Below are 12,395 nucleotides of genomic sequence, written 5' to 3'. Positions count from 1 at the left end.
AGGAACTGACAAACAAAAAATGGGAAGAATGCTATAAAAAACTAGAGGAAAGGACAATTAAAGCAGAAGAAAGCAATAAATCCTTGAATAAAAATCATGAAAAAGCAAGGGAGAAAATCCAAGACCTGAAGAGGGAAATAGAAAAAATGAAGAAGACACTAGCAGAAGGAATGTTGGAAATAGAAAATCTGAGTAAACAAACAGGAACTTCAGATGCAAGTATAACCAACAGAATGCAAGAGATGGAAGAGAGGATCTCTGGTGTTGAAGATACGGTAGAAGAAATAGATTCATCAGTCAAAGAAAACACTAAAGCCAACAAAGTCATGACCCAAAATGTCCAAGAAATTTGGGACACCATGAAAATACCAAACCTATGAAAAATAGGGATAGAAGAAGGAGAAGAATACCAACTCAAAAGCACAGAAAATATATTTAATAAGATCTTAGAAGAAAACTTTCCCAACTTAAAGAAGGAAATGCCTATGAAGATACAAGAAGCCTATAGAACACCAAACAGACTAGACCCCCAAAAAAAGTCCCCTCACCACATAATAATTAAACAACTAAATGTACAAAATAAAGAAAGAATATTAAGGGCAGCAAAGGAAAAAGGCCAAATGATTTATAAAGGCAAACCCATCAGAATAACACCCGATTTCTCAATGGAGACTTTGAAAGCCAGAAGGACCTGGACAGATATAATGCAGACCCTAAGAGACCATGGATGCCAGCCTAGACTAATATACCCAGCAAAACTTTCAATCATCATAGCTTGAGTGAACAAGACCTTCCAAGACAAAATCAGATTTAAACAATACTTATCCACAAACCCAGCCCTACAGACAGCACTAGAAGGAAAATTCTAACCTAAGGAAGGCCGATACACCCATGAAATCACAGGCAATAGATAACACCACAGCAGTAAACCCCAAAGAAGAGAATTACACACACACTACCACCAAAAATTAAAAATAACAACAGGAACGAACAATCACTGGTCATTAATATCCCTTAATAACAATGGACTTAATTCACCTATAAAAAGACACAGACTAACAGAATGTATATGAAAACAGGACCCATCTTTCTGCTGCATACAAGAAACACAATTCAAATTCAAAGACAGACACCTCCTAAGAATAAAAGGCTGGGGAAAGACTTTCAAATCAAATGGTCTTAAGAAGCAAGCTGGTGTAGCCATCCTAATATCCAGCAAAATAGACTTCAAACTAAAATCAATCAAAAGAGATGATGAAGGACATTACATACTCATTGCAGGAAACATCCACCAAGATGAAGTCTCAATTCTGAATATTTATGCCCTCAAAACAAGGACACCCACATATGTAAAAGAAACATTACTAAAGCTTAAATCACATATAAAACTCCACACATTAATAGTGGGAGACTTCAACACCCCACTTTCACCTCTGGACAGATTGGCCAAATTGAAACTTAACAGAGACATAATGGACTTAACTGATGTTATGGCACAAATGGACTTAATCGATATCTACAGCACATTCCACCCAAACAAAAAGAATATACCTTCTTCTCAGCACCCCATGGAACATTCTGTAAAATTGACCACATACTTGTCCACAAAGCAAATCTCAACAGATAAAAAACAATTGGAATAACCTTTTGTGTTTTATTGGACCACCATGGTTTAAAGTTAGATTTCAACAACAGAAAAAACTACAGAAATCCTACAATCTCATGGAAACTGAATAATGCTCAACTGAATCACCAATAGGTCAAGGAAGAAAAAAAGAAAGAAAGTAAAGACTTCCTAGAGATCAATAAAAATGAATACACCACATACCCAAACTTATGGGATACTATAAAAACAGTGCCAAGAGGGAAATTCATAGCACTGAATGCCCACATAAAGAAGCTGGAGAAATCTCACGCTAGTGACTTGACAGCACACCTAAAAGCCCTTGAACAGGAAGAAGCAAAGTCTCCCAGGAGGAACAGATGCCAGGAAATTATCAAATAGAGAGCTGAAATCAATAAAATAGAAATAAAGAGAACAATAAAAGGATTAATGAAACAAAGAGTTGGTTTTTTGAGAAGATCAACAAGATAGACAAGCCCTTATCCAAGCTAACCAAAAGACAGAGAGAGAGCACCAAATTAACAAAATCAGAAATGAAAAGAGAGACATAACAACAGACAATGAGGAAATCCAGATAAAATCCAACACTCCTTCATGATAAAGGTCTTGGAGCAATCAGGAATACAGGGAACATACCTAAACATAATAAAGGCAATCTACAGCAAGCCAACAGCCAACATCAAATTAAATGGAGAGAAACTCAAAGCAATGCCACTAAAATCAGGAACAAGGCAAGGCTGTCCCCTCTCCCCCTACTTATTCAACATAGTACTTGAAGTTCTAGCCATTGCTATAAGACAACATAAAGAGATTAAGGGGATACAAATTGGAAAGGAAGAAGTCAGGCTCTCCCTATTTGCAGATGACATGTCAGTACACATGAGTGACCACAAAAATTCAACCAAAGAACTGATACAGCTAATAAAAACCTTCAGCAACATTGCAGGATACAAGATCAACTCAAAAAAAAAATCAGTAGCCCTTCTATATACAACAGATAAACAGGGTGAGAAGGAAATCAGAGATACATCACTCTTTATAATAGCCACAAATGATATAAAATGCCTTGGGGTTACACTAACTAAGCATGTGAAGGACCTATATGACAAGAACTTTAAGTCCCTGAAAAAAGAAATTGAAGAAGATGTCAGAAAATGGAAAGATCTCCCATGCTCATGGATAGGCAGGATTAACATAGTAAAAATGGTGATCTTACCAAAAGCAATCTACAGATTCAACGCAATCCCCATCAAATTACCAACACAATTCTTCACAGATCTAGAAAGAATAATACTCAACTTCATACGGAAAAACAAAAAACCCAGGATAGCCAAAAGAATCCTGTACAATAAAACAACCTCTGGAGGCATCACAATCCCCAACCTCAAGCTCTACTATAGACCTACTGTAATAAAAACAGCTTGGTACTAGCATAAAAACCGACTTGTGGACCAATGGAATCGAATTGAAGACCCTGATATTAACCCACACACCTATGAACATAAAATTTTTGACAAAGCAGCCAAAAATGTACAATGAAAAAAGAAAGCATTTTCAACAAATGGTGCTGGCATAACTGGATGTCAATGTGTAAAAGGCTGCAAATAGATCCATATCTGTCACAGTGCACAAAACTTAAATCCAAGTGGATCAAATACCTCAACATAAATCCAGCTACTCTGAACCTGATAATAGAGAAAGTAGGAAGTACTTTTGAATGCATTGGCACCGGAGATCACTTTGTAAATATAACACCAGTAGCACAGACACTGAGAGAAACAATCAATCAATGGGACCTGTTGAAACTAAGAAGCTTTTGTAGCGCAAAGGACACAGTCAACAAGACAAAGCCACAGCCTACAGAATGGGAAGAGGTCTTCACCAACCCCACATCTGACAGAGGGCTGATATCCAGAATGTGTAAAGAACTCAATAAATTAGACATCAAAATGCCCAACAGTCCAATTAAGAAATGGGCTATAGAACTAAACAGAGAATTCTCCACAGAGGAAGTTCAAATGGCTGAAAGACATTTAAGGAATTGCTCAGGATCCCTAATTATCTGGGAAATGCAAATCAAAACAACTCTGTGATACCACCTTACACCTGTCAGAATGGCTAAGATCAAAAGCAGAGAAGACAGCTTATGCTGGAGAGGATGTGGAGCAAGGGGAACTCTCCTCCACTACTGGTGGGAATGCAAGCTTGTACAGCCACTTTGGAAATCAATATGGCACTTCCTTAGAAAACTGGGAATCCATCTCCCCCAAGACTCAGCTATAGCACTTTTGGGCATATACCCAAGGAATGCTCAATCATACCACAAGGGCATTTGTTCAACTATGGTCGTATCAGCAAGGTTTGTAATAGCCAGAACCTGGAAACAACCTAGATGCCCTTCAACTGAAGAATGGATAAAGAAAATATGATACATATACACAATGGAGTACTACTCAACAGAGAAAAACAATGACATCATGAGGTTTGCAGGCAAATGGATGGATCTAGAAAAAAATCATCCTGAGTGAGGTAACCCCATCTCAGAAGGACAACCATGGTATGTACTCACTCATAGGGGGATACTAGATGTAAAACAAAGATGACTAGACTGCTACACAACTCCAGGGAGACTACCTAGAAAACGGGACCCTAGGAAAGACCCAAGGATCACCCAATGACAGAGTAATGGATGAGAAGTACATGAACAAACTGGATGACAGTGGTAGTAATGAAGGGCAAGATTTGAGGGAAAGAAAGCTTAGGGGAGCAGGAGATCCCAGCTGGATCAAGAACAGAAAGGAAGAATGAGGAATAACGGACCATGATAAATGAAGACCACATGAGAACAGGAATAGGCAGAGTGCTCGAGAGGTCCCCAAAAATCCACAATGATACGTCCTCCATAGACTGCTGGCAATGGTCGAGAGAAACCCTGATCTGACCTAGTCTGGTGATCAGATGGCTAAACACCTTAAGTGTCCTGCTGGAACTCTCGTCCAATAACTGATGGAAGTGGTTGCAGAGATCCTCAGCCAGGCCCCAGGTGGAGCTCCAGATGTCCAACTGTTGAGAAAGAGGAGGGTCTGCAAGAACATGAATTGTTGAAACCAAGATTGCAAAAAGCACAGGGACAAATAACCAAATGAATGGAAGCACATGAATTATGAACCAAAGGCTGTGGAGCCCCCCAGCTGGATCAGGCCCTGTGGATAAGTGAGACAATTGAATAGCTTGATCTGCTTGGGAGACACCCAGTATGTGGGACCAGGATCTGTGCTAGTACATGAGCTGGCTGTTTGAAACCTTGGGCTTACACACTTTGCTCAGTCTGGAAGGAGGGGACAGGACCTGCCTGTACTGAATCCATCAGGTTTAAATGAATCCCCAGGAGTGCCTTGATTCTGGAGGACATGGGAATGGAGAGGAGGGGCTTGGGGAAGGTGGGGGTGGGGGCGGGAGGGGGAAGACAGAGGAACCCATGGCTGATGTATAAAATTTAAAACACATAATAATAAAGAAAAAAAGAATTCTGCATTGTCCAATGGTCTTAGGAGACCCCAGTGAGAGTCATTTGATCATCAAAGGCGCCGTGACCCACAACTTGAGAATTGCTGATAATAATGTCATGATTTTGAGAATGAAGAGGTAAGTACACAGAATGAATTGGACAGACAGAGATGCCAAAATTAGGTAATTACTCTTGTATGAAATTCTCTTTTTTTTAATGACAAAAATAGTGAGGATACATACAATGTAGTTATTCAACAGAAAAAAAAGAGTAGAATGAGAAAGAATTGAGATGAAAATGACTGAAAATCATTATGTAAATGCATGAAAATATATTTATTAGGAATGCTAAATAAAAGGAAAAACATCCAAATCAGGTCATGTATAGAACTGATATTTCATGGATTCAAATGGAAGGAAATACCTAGAATTCTAAAAAGGCTCAGTGTCACAACATTAGAAAGCAAAAGATACAGGTGGATGCCACTTCACTGAATATTTATTTGATATTGATCTTGGTCAAATTATTGGAGAAAAAGAACAGTAGATCTATATGTTATCTTATAATTATGACAAGAAAGAAAAACTACTTCTAGTTGGAAAGAAATCAGATGAAATGCACAAAAATATCCAAATTTTAAAATATAACCAGCAAATTTGAAATTACAAGAAAATATAAATTTCAACTCAGTTTACACACAAAAACTAATAATAGAAAAAGAAAGGCTGAAAACCCCTCGATTTACAATACCACCAGTTAGGTATGGGGTCTGTGTCTTCAGTGAAAGCTCCATAGGAGACAAGTGAGAAGCAACTTAGATCCTGCATTAAAAGTATAAAAGTAAAACAAATATTTAGAAATAAAAGGTGAGTAACATTAAAATATGTATACTTACTTACAGTAAATCCTTTTCATATGATTAGTAGGAACATCATAAGGTTTAGAATGTCCCAAATTCCTAGTCAAGAAATTTTAACATTATTATCAATGTAGTACTCACAAGAAAGGTAGAGATTGGGTGCAGTGTCTATCCAGGTTCCCATACATGTTATTATTTTATGCTAATGATCAAAATAATTATAAAATTTATACAGAAAGATAAGTAATACAGTATCAATGAAATTATTCTGAAAGTAGAAATAAAATCAGAAAACTACATTCATATCTACTTTTTATATTGAAAATAGATTCTTCTCTCATACCATACATCCCTACCAGAGTTCCCGCTCTTTCCAGAACACCCCTCAATCTCCCATGTCCCCTAGATCCAATCACCCTGTGTTTTCCTTCAGAAAAGAGCAGGGATCCAAGAGACAACAACCACACAGGACAAACATATATGACCAGACAAAGTAAAATCCCCTCATATTGAAGTTGAACAAGGCAACCTAATAGGAGGAAAAGAGTTGGAAGAGCAAGCAAGAGGGTCAGAGACACACCCACTCTCACTGTTAGAAGTCCATAAAAATACCAGCTAATAGCTATAACACACTCAGACGTCCAAGTACAGACCCTTGAAGACCCTGTGTTTGCCACTTCAATCTCTGGAAGCCCATATCAGATCTTCTTACTGATTCAGTGGGCTCCTCTTCCTCTTTTGTGGGGTTCCTAAAGCTCTGAGGGGAAGGAGCCAATAGAAGTCCCAATTTATACTCTTTCTCTGTATAATATCTGGATGTGGGTCTTTTCACCCACGCCCATCTGCTGACACAGACTCTCTGATGCCAATGGATAAGGCACTAAACTTGTTTCAAAACACATGACAGTGTGACACCAAACACACAGACACACATAAAAAATACAAAATTTTTGAGATAAGTTTAGGCCTCAAAAATATATATGAATTGTAACTTAACTCATCTTACAAATTGTCGAAATTGATAAAATGTTTCTCAAAAGTTCTAAGACAACAATATCACAGGAAATTTTGATTCTTAACTCAAATGACAAACATAATTGATTTTTGTATTTATGTATTTAGGAGTGTGTGTGTGTGTGTGTGTGTGTGTGTGTGTGTGTGTGTGTGTTAGAACAACTAGTAAAAAAGAAGGCATGAATTTGAATATGAACAACTTTATAGGTTCCAGGAAGTTTCCACTGTACTAGGTTTCTATACTTCCCCCTAAATGCTCACCTAATTTAGTTGTCTCCCCTTGTACTCTCTTCCTCCATCCCTCTCTCCCCCAATTGATCACTCCTTTCCCATCCACATTGACCCTAGCAAAGACTCCTAGTAATGGAAGATATGGAGCCTGAGACAATCACCTTCTTTAACCAGGCTAGGCTTCTACTGGTCGGATAGTACACCAACCCAGCCACAAAACATATGACAAATGTGTTAGGGGAAAGGAGGCTCAGACCTTCTAGGAGTGGCTGACTAATGACTTGTATAACCTAAGAATCAGTGCCCAGACAAATCATCAACAGAGAGGCTTCCTCCTGCAGCTGATGGGAGCTAATACAGAAATTCAGAGTCAAACATTAGGTAGAGATCAAAGAATTCTGCAGAAGAGAAAGAAAGATTGTGGGAACCAGAAATTTCGAGCACACCAGGAGAATATGAACCACAGAATCATAATTAGGGGTCATAGGGGCTCTCAGACAATAAAGCAGCAACAATGGAGCCTGTCTGGGTCTGCACCAGGGCTTCTGCATACATGTTGTAGTTCTTTAGCTTAGGTATTTTGTTGGACTCCAAACAGTGGGAGTGGGGGTGTTTCTGACTCTTTTGCCTGCTCATGGGACCTATTTTCTCCTATTGGGTTGCCTTGTCAAGCCTCGATATGAGGGTATACATCTAAGCATAACGTATCATAATATGTTGAGTAGGGTTAATATCATAGAGAGGCATCTTTTTCTGGAAAAAAAAATAGAGGATCAGTGGATCTGGGGGAGAGGGGAGATATGGGGAATTGGGAGAAGAGGGAGGGAAGGCCATAGTCAGGATGCATTGTATGAGAGGAGAATAAATTGAGAAAAGGAGTGAACAAAGTGGTTATATGATAAAAATTTGAGAGAAGAAATGAAAAGCAGAAATGATGCACCTATTTTATAATCTCAAAAATCTAAAAATAAAATAAAACAGCAGATTATATATCAAAATATGTTGATAATTTGAAAAGTAATCAAGACCATATATCTTAAAATTAATCCATGAATCACTTCTAGACTAGAAAAGTGATGGAGTGTTGAGAGCTCAGTGAACTGTCATCTAGCTTGGAAGATAAGTATCTTGAAAGGAGTGGAGATACTGGAGCTATGACTTGTGCAAATTCATATGGAAGCAAAAATTCTATAAGGTCATTTGTCTGAAGAATCAGTGGTCTCTGGTCAACTGGAGCTGAAAAATCACCTATGGCTAACTACAGACCAGAACCAACCAAAAATAAAGTTAAAACCTAGAATTGCACCAGTTGAGTTGGTCAAACACCTGTTGGATTTGCTGAAGGAAGTGGAGGAAGGCAGATCATGTGTTCAAGGCCAGCCTAGGATACATATTCAAGCTTGGCAATGGTGGTGAATCCTTTAAATCCTGGTACTTGGGAAACAGATGCAGAGGGGTCTCTGGATTTGAGGTTAGCTTGTTCTACAAACTGAATTCCAGTATACCAAGTGTAGTTAGAGTTTTTCTGCCTGGCCCAGTCAGGACAAATCTCTCTCACCCACCAGTCCCACAGTCTCTCAGACCCAACCAAGAAAGCACACAGAAACTTATATTGCTTATAAACTGTATGGCCGTGGCAGGCTGCTTGTTATCTACTTCTTCTATCTTAAATTAACCCATTTCTGTTAGTCTATACTTTGCCACATGGCTCGTGACTTACCAATGTCTTTACATGTTGCTTCTCATGGCGGCGGCTGGCGGTGTCTCTCTCCAACCTTCTACTTCCCAGAATTCTCTTCTCTCTTGTCCCGCCTATACTTTCTGCCTGGCCACTGGCCAATCAGAACTTTATTTACACAGAGCAATATCCACAGCACTTCCCCTTTTCTTTTTTTTAAAGGAAGGTTTTAACTTTTACATAGTACAATTACATATAACAAAACAATTATCTAGCAAGAATTACAGTTACAATATTAAAGAAGATATCCTATCTATCTTATATTTGTGAGTCTGTTTTATATCTAACTTATCTTGTATCATAACTGAGGAAATTGTAACTATCTAGTCTTCAACCACATCAAAGACCTCAGAAGGATATAATATTACCTGAGAACTGGGAGAAGGATGTAAGCATTTTTCAGGAGTCTTGCAAGAGTAGACAGAGACAGCTGGCAGCCTGGACAGTCACCTAATGTTCCTTTGTAAAGTTGGGGCATCTGTCTTCAGCCCACAGGGCTAGAGTCTCTTGGTCACTTCTCTCAGTGTCCTGTAGAATGTCTGGCCGTTTCCTCTGTGAAGCAGGAACCTGAAGGACCATTTTGTCAAGCAAAGTTTAGTGGTCACCTTTCTATGGGTCCTGCATGTCCAGTTGATCAAGCAGTCCAGGCAAGAACAGTTTCTAGCCCAAATGGCTATTTTTGCCAAGGTGAAGATAAGATATGAAGTGTTTTCAATGCCCATCTTCCTCTCTGAAGCAAATCGGTGCTGCCAGGAGCAGACATGTCTCACTGTCCAGAAAGTCTAAATTTTAAAAATATTTTAAATGCCATATTCTGTAGGTCTTTGAAGTATTTGAAGATTACCTATCTATCTGAAATATCTCTGTGTATACCTAGAAGACTTAACTAACATGGCTATGAGTATGATTATCATAGATGACTAATTATCAATCTATTTTTAATTATCCATTACAATTTTAAATGAGCTATACAAACATAATACCTTAAACATGAGTAGAAATATGCACACAGTATAACAAAATTAACTTTAAGTTTGTATCAATAGACTAAAGTCTATACCAATGTAAAACATTTTAAACAAGTTGTTGCTCTTTAGAAGTAAGTTCCTTAATCTACCCTTTCATCCTATTATATCTATATCATATCCCCTTTTCTTCTTTAGAAAGAGATCTCATTTATAATCAAACTGCTTTAAATAAAAATATTGGTTTTTCTCTGTCCCACACCAGAGGGCTCTTCTGATTTGGGACACAAGAATCTCTTAACCTTTTCTTTTAGCAATATGTCTCGGTTTAGAGAAGGAGTGAGCCAATTCCATCTCCAAAGCCAGCTTGATAATTTTGGGAATGTGGGCGTAGTTTCTCTTACTACTTTCTGCTGGAGGGGGGCGCTGTATCTTATGGGGACACAAAGAAAATTTTAGGATTATGGAGTAGTCCGTTAGGGTGAACCTCTGAGCCAGTTGCCTTGAAAGCTTTCTGGATGTTGGATCATCTGGGCCATGGTGTCTTCGGAGACCTTTCAGGTGGTCTTGGCTGATCAAACCTGATGTATCTTAATCTGGAACAAATCCATAGCCTCTGGCTTTCTGTGGAAACAAAAGCAGAGACTCTTTTCCAAAGCAACATATCCTTATATCCAAATTTTGAAGTCAAGGTACCTTTAAAATTTACATATTTGTTTAACTCAACAGTTTTTACGATGAAATCTTTTTCTGTTAAAAATCCCAAAGACAAGACAAACCAGATTCTCTGTGTAATATCCATCTTTGTAAGACTGAAATGCCACTGTGGCTGCTGACTCCGCCCACCTCAGCTTCCCAACATGGCGGTGGTACAGTTTACCACCAGCTCTGGGTCTAGAAGCAGTTCTATCAAAGTAGTGCATAGCCCAGAAACTTTTTTTTTAACTAGCAAAGGCTAAATCCACCATGCAGCAGAGTAAAGTGACCCTTGTAGATTCCTCATTCCCGCCGCACTGCAGGTCAGACTCACACGCCCGGAACCCGCCATAGTAGCTCAAACCGGCAGGCTGCCGCTAACTTGAGAGAAACAATTAGGAAGCTGTTTTTAGCTCTGTTTTAGAATCTTTTTTCTCAGGTTTTAGGTGGAAACTCTTGCAAACACGTTGGGCGCCATTTGTAGTTAGAGTTTTTCTGCCTGGCCCAGTCAGGACAAATCTCTCTCACCCACCAGTCCCACAGTCTCTCAGACCCAACCAAGAAAGCACACAGAAACTTATATTGCTTATAAACTGTATGGCCGTGGCAGGCTGCTTGTTATCTACTTCTTCTATCTTAAATTAACCCATTTCTGTTAGTCTATACTTTGCCACATGGCTCGTGACTTACCAATGTCTTTACATGTTGCTTCTCATGGCGGCGGCTGGCGGTGTCTCTCTCCAACCTTCTACTTCCCAGAATTCTCTTCTCTCTTGTCCCGCCTATACTTTCTGCCTGGCCACTGGCCAATCAGAACTTTATTTACACAGAGCAATATCCACAGCAACCAAGGGCTACATGGAGAAACCTTGCCTTGAACAAATTCTTTGCGTTGCTGGTACAATGGATGCTGGTCAGATGGGGCTGCAGAATCAGACTTGATTAAGAAGAGACCAGCATCATAGAGGTGATGTCTTCCAGCAAGTGTATCCTGACCATTAGTACACACAAGCTGTTTCCTGCCAAGGCTGCAACTCATGCTAGCAGCTAAATTTGGAAATAGACTTGTCACTCAGTAGTTCTGATATTGAAGGCATGGGAGGGTCATAGAGAGTGACTTGAATTTATCATTGTGTAGCAGAGTTAGAGTCCCTGTCACTGGCCCAACCTTACCATGTATGTGCTGCCTAGTTTATTTTCAACTTGACAAAGGCTGGAGTCAGGAAAATTGGAACCTTAATTGAAAATGTCACCATATAATCTTGCTGTAGGAAGTCCCATGGGGCATTTTCTTCATTATTGAATAATAGGGAGTGCCCAGCCTAATATGTATGGTGCCACCCCCTTTCTTGTCTTCCTAGATTAAGAAATTTGGCTATGCATCTCAGGTGGAACAAGCCAGTAAGCAACACTGTTCTATCACCTTTGTGTCAGCTGAACAAACAATGGCATATGTAATAATATTGAAAATGTTTTCAAAACAAATTGTGTGAAACAGGTGACAATATTTCACTTTGATCTAATGTTAAAATGAGCTATTCAATATCATCACATAAAGGTTTGTTAATGTATAAAGTTTTTCAAATTTGTACATAGCAAGTTTTATATATATATATATATATATATATATATATATATATATATATATATATACATACATATACATATATTTATACATATATGGTGATATTTTATTTGTGGTGAAATGTCGTGATATTTTATTTGTATGTTAATAAATAAAGTTTGCCTGGAGGTCAGAG

General features: G+C 38.7%; 1 long non-coding RNA gene across 1 annotated transcript in view; it reads right to left on the bottom strand.

Moving 5' to 3' along the window:
- The window catches only part of LOC118575001, a 45,707-nt gene that overhangs the window by 22,304 nt on the left and 11,008 nt on the right, over nt 1-12,395 (bottom strand). The gene's annotated exons all lie outside the window — the stretch shown is intronic.

This window comes from Onychomys torridus, unplaced genomic scaffold (genome assembly GCF_903995425.1).
Source record: "Onychomys torridus unplaced genomic scaffold, mOncTor1.1, whole genome shotgun sequence".
Classification (NCBI taxonomy): Eukaryota; Metazoa; Chordata; class Mammalia; order Rodentia; family Cricetidae; genus Onychomys; species Onychomys torridus.
The sequence above is the reverse complement of the archived record's forward strand: the minus strand, read 5'-3'. Positions and strand labels throughout refer to the sequence as shown.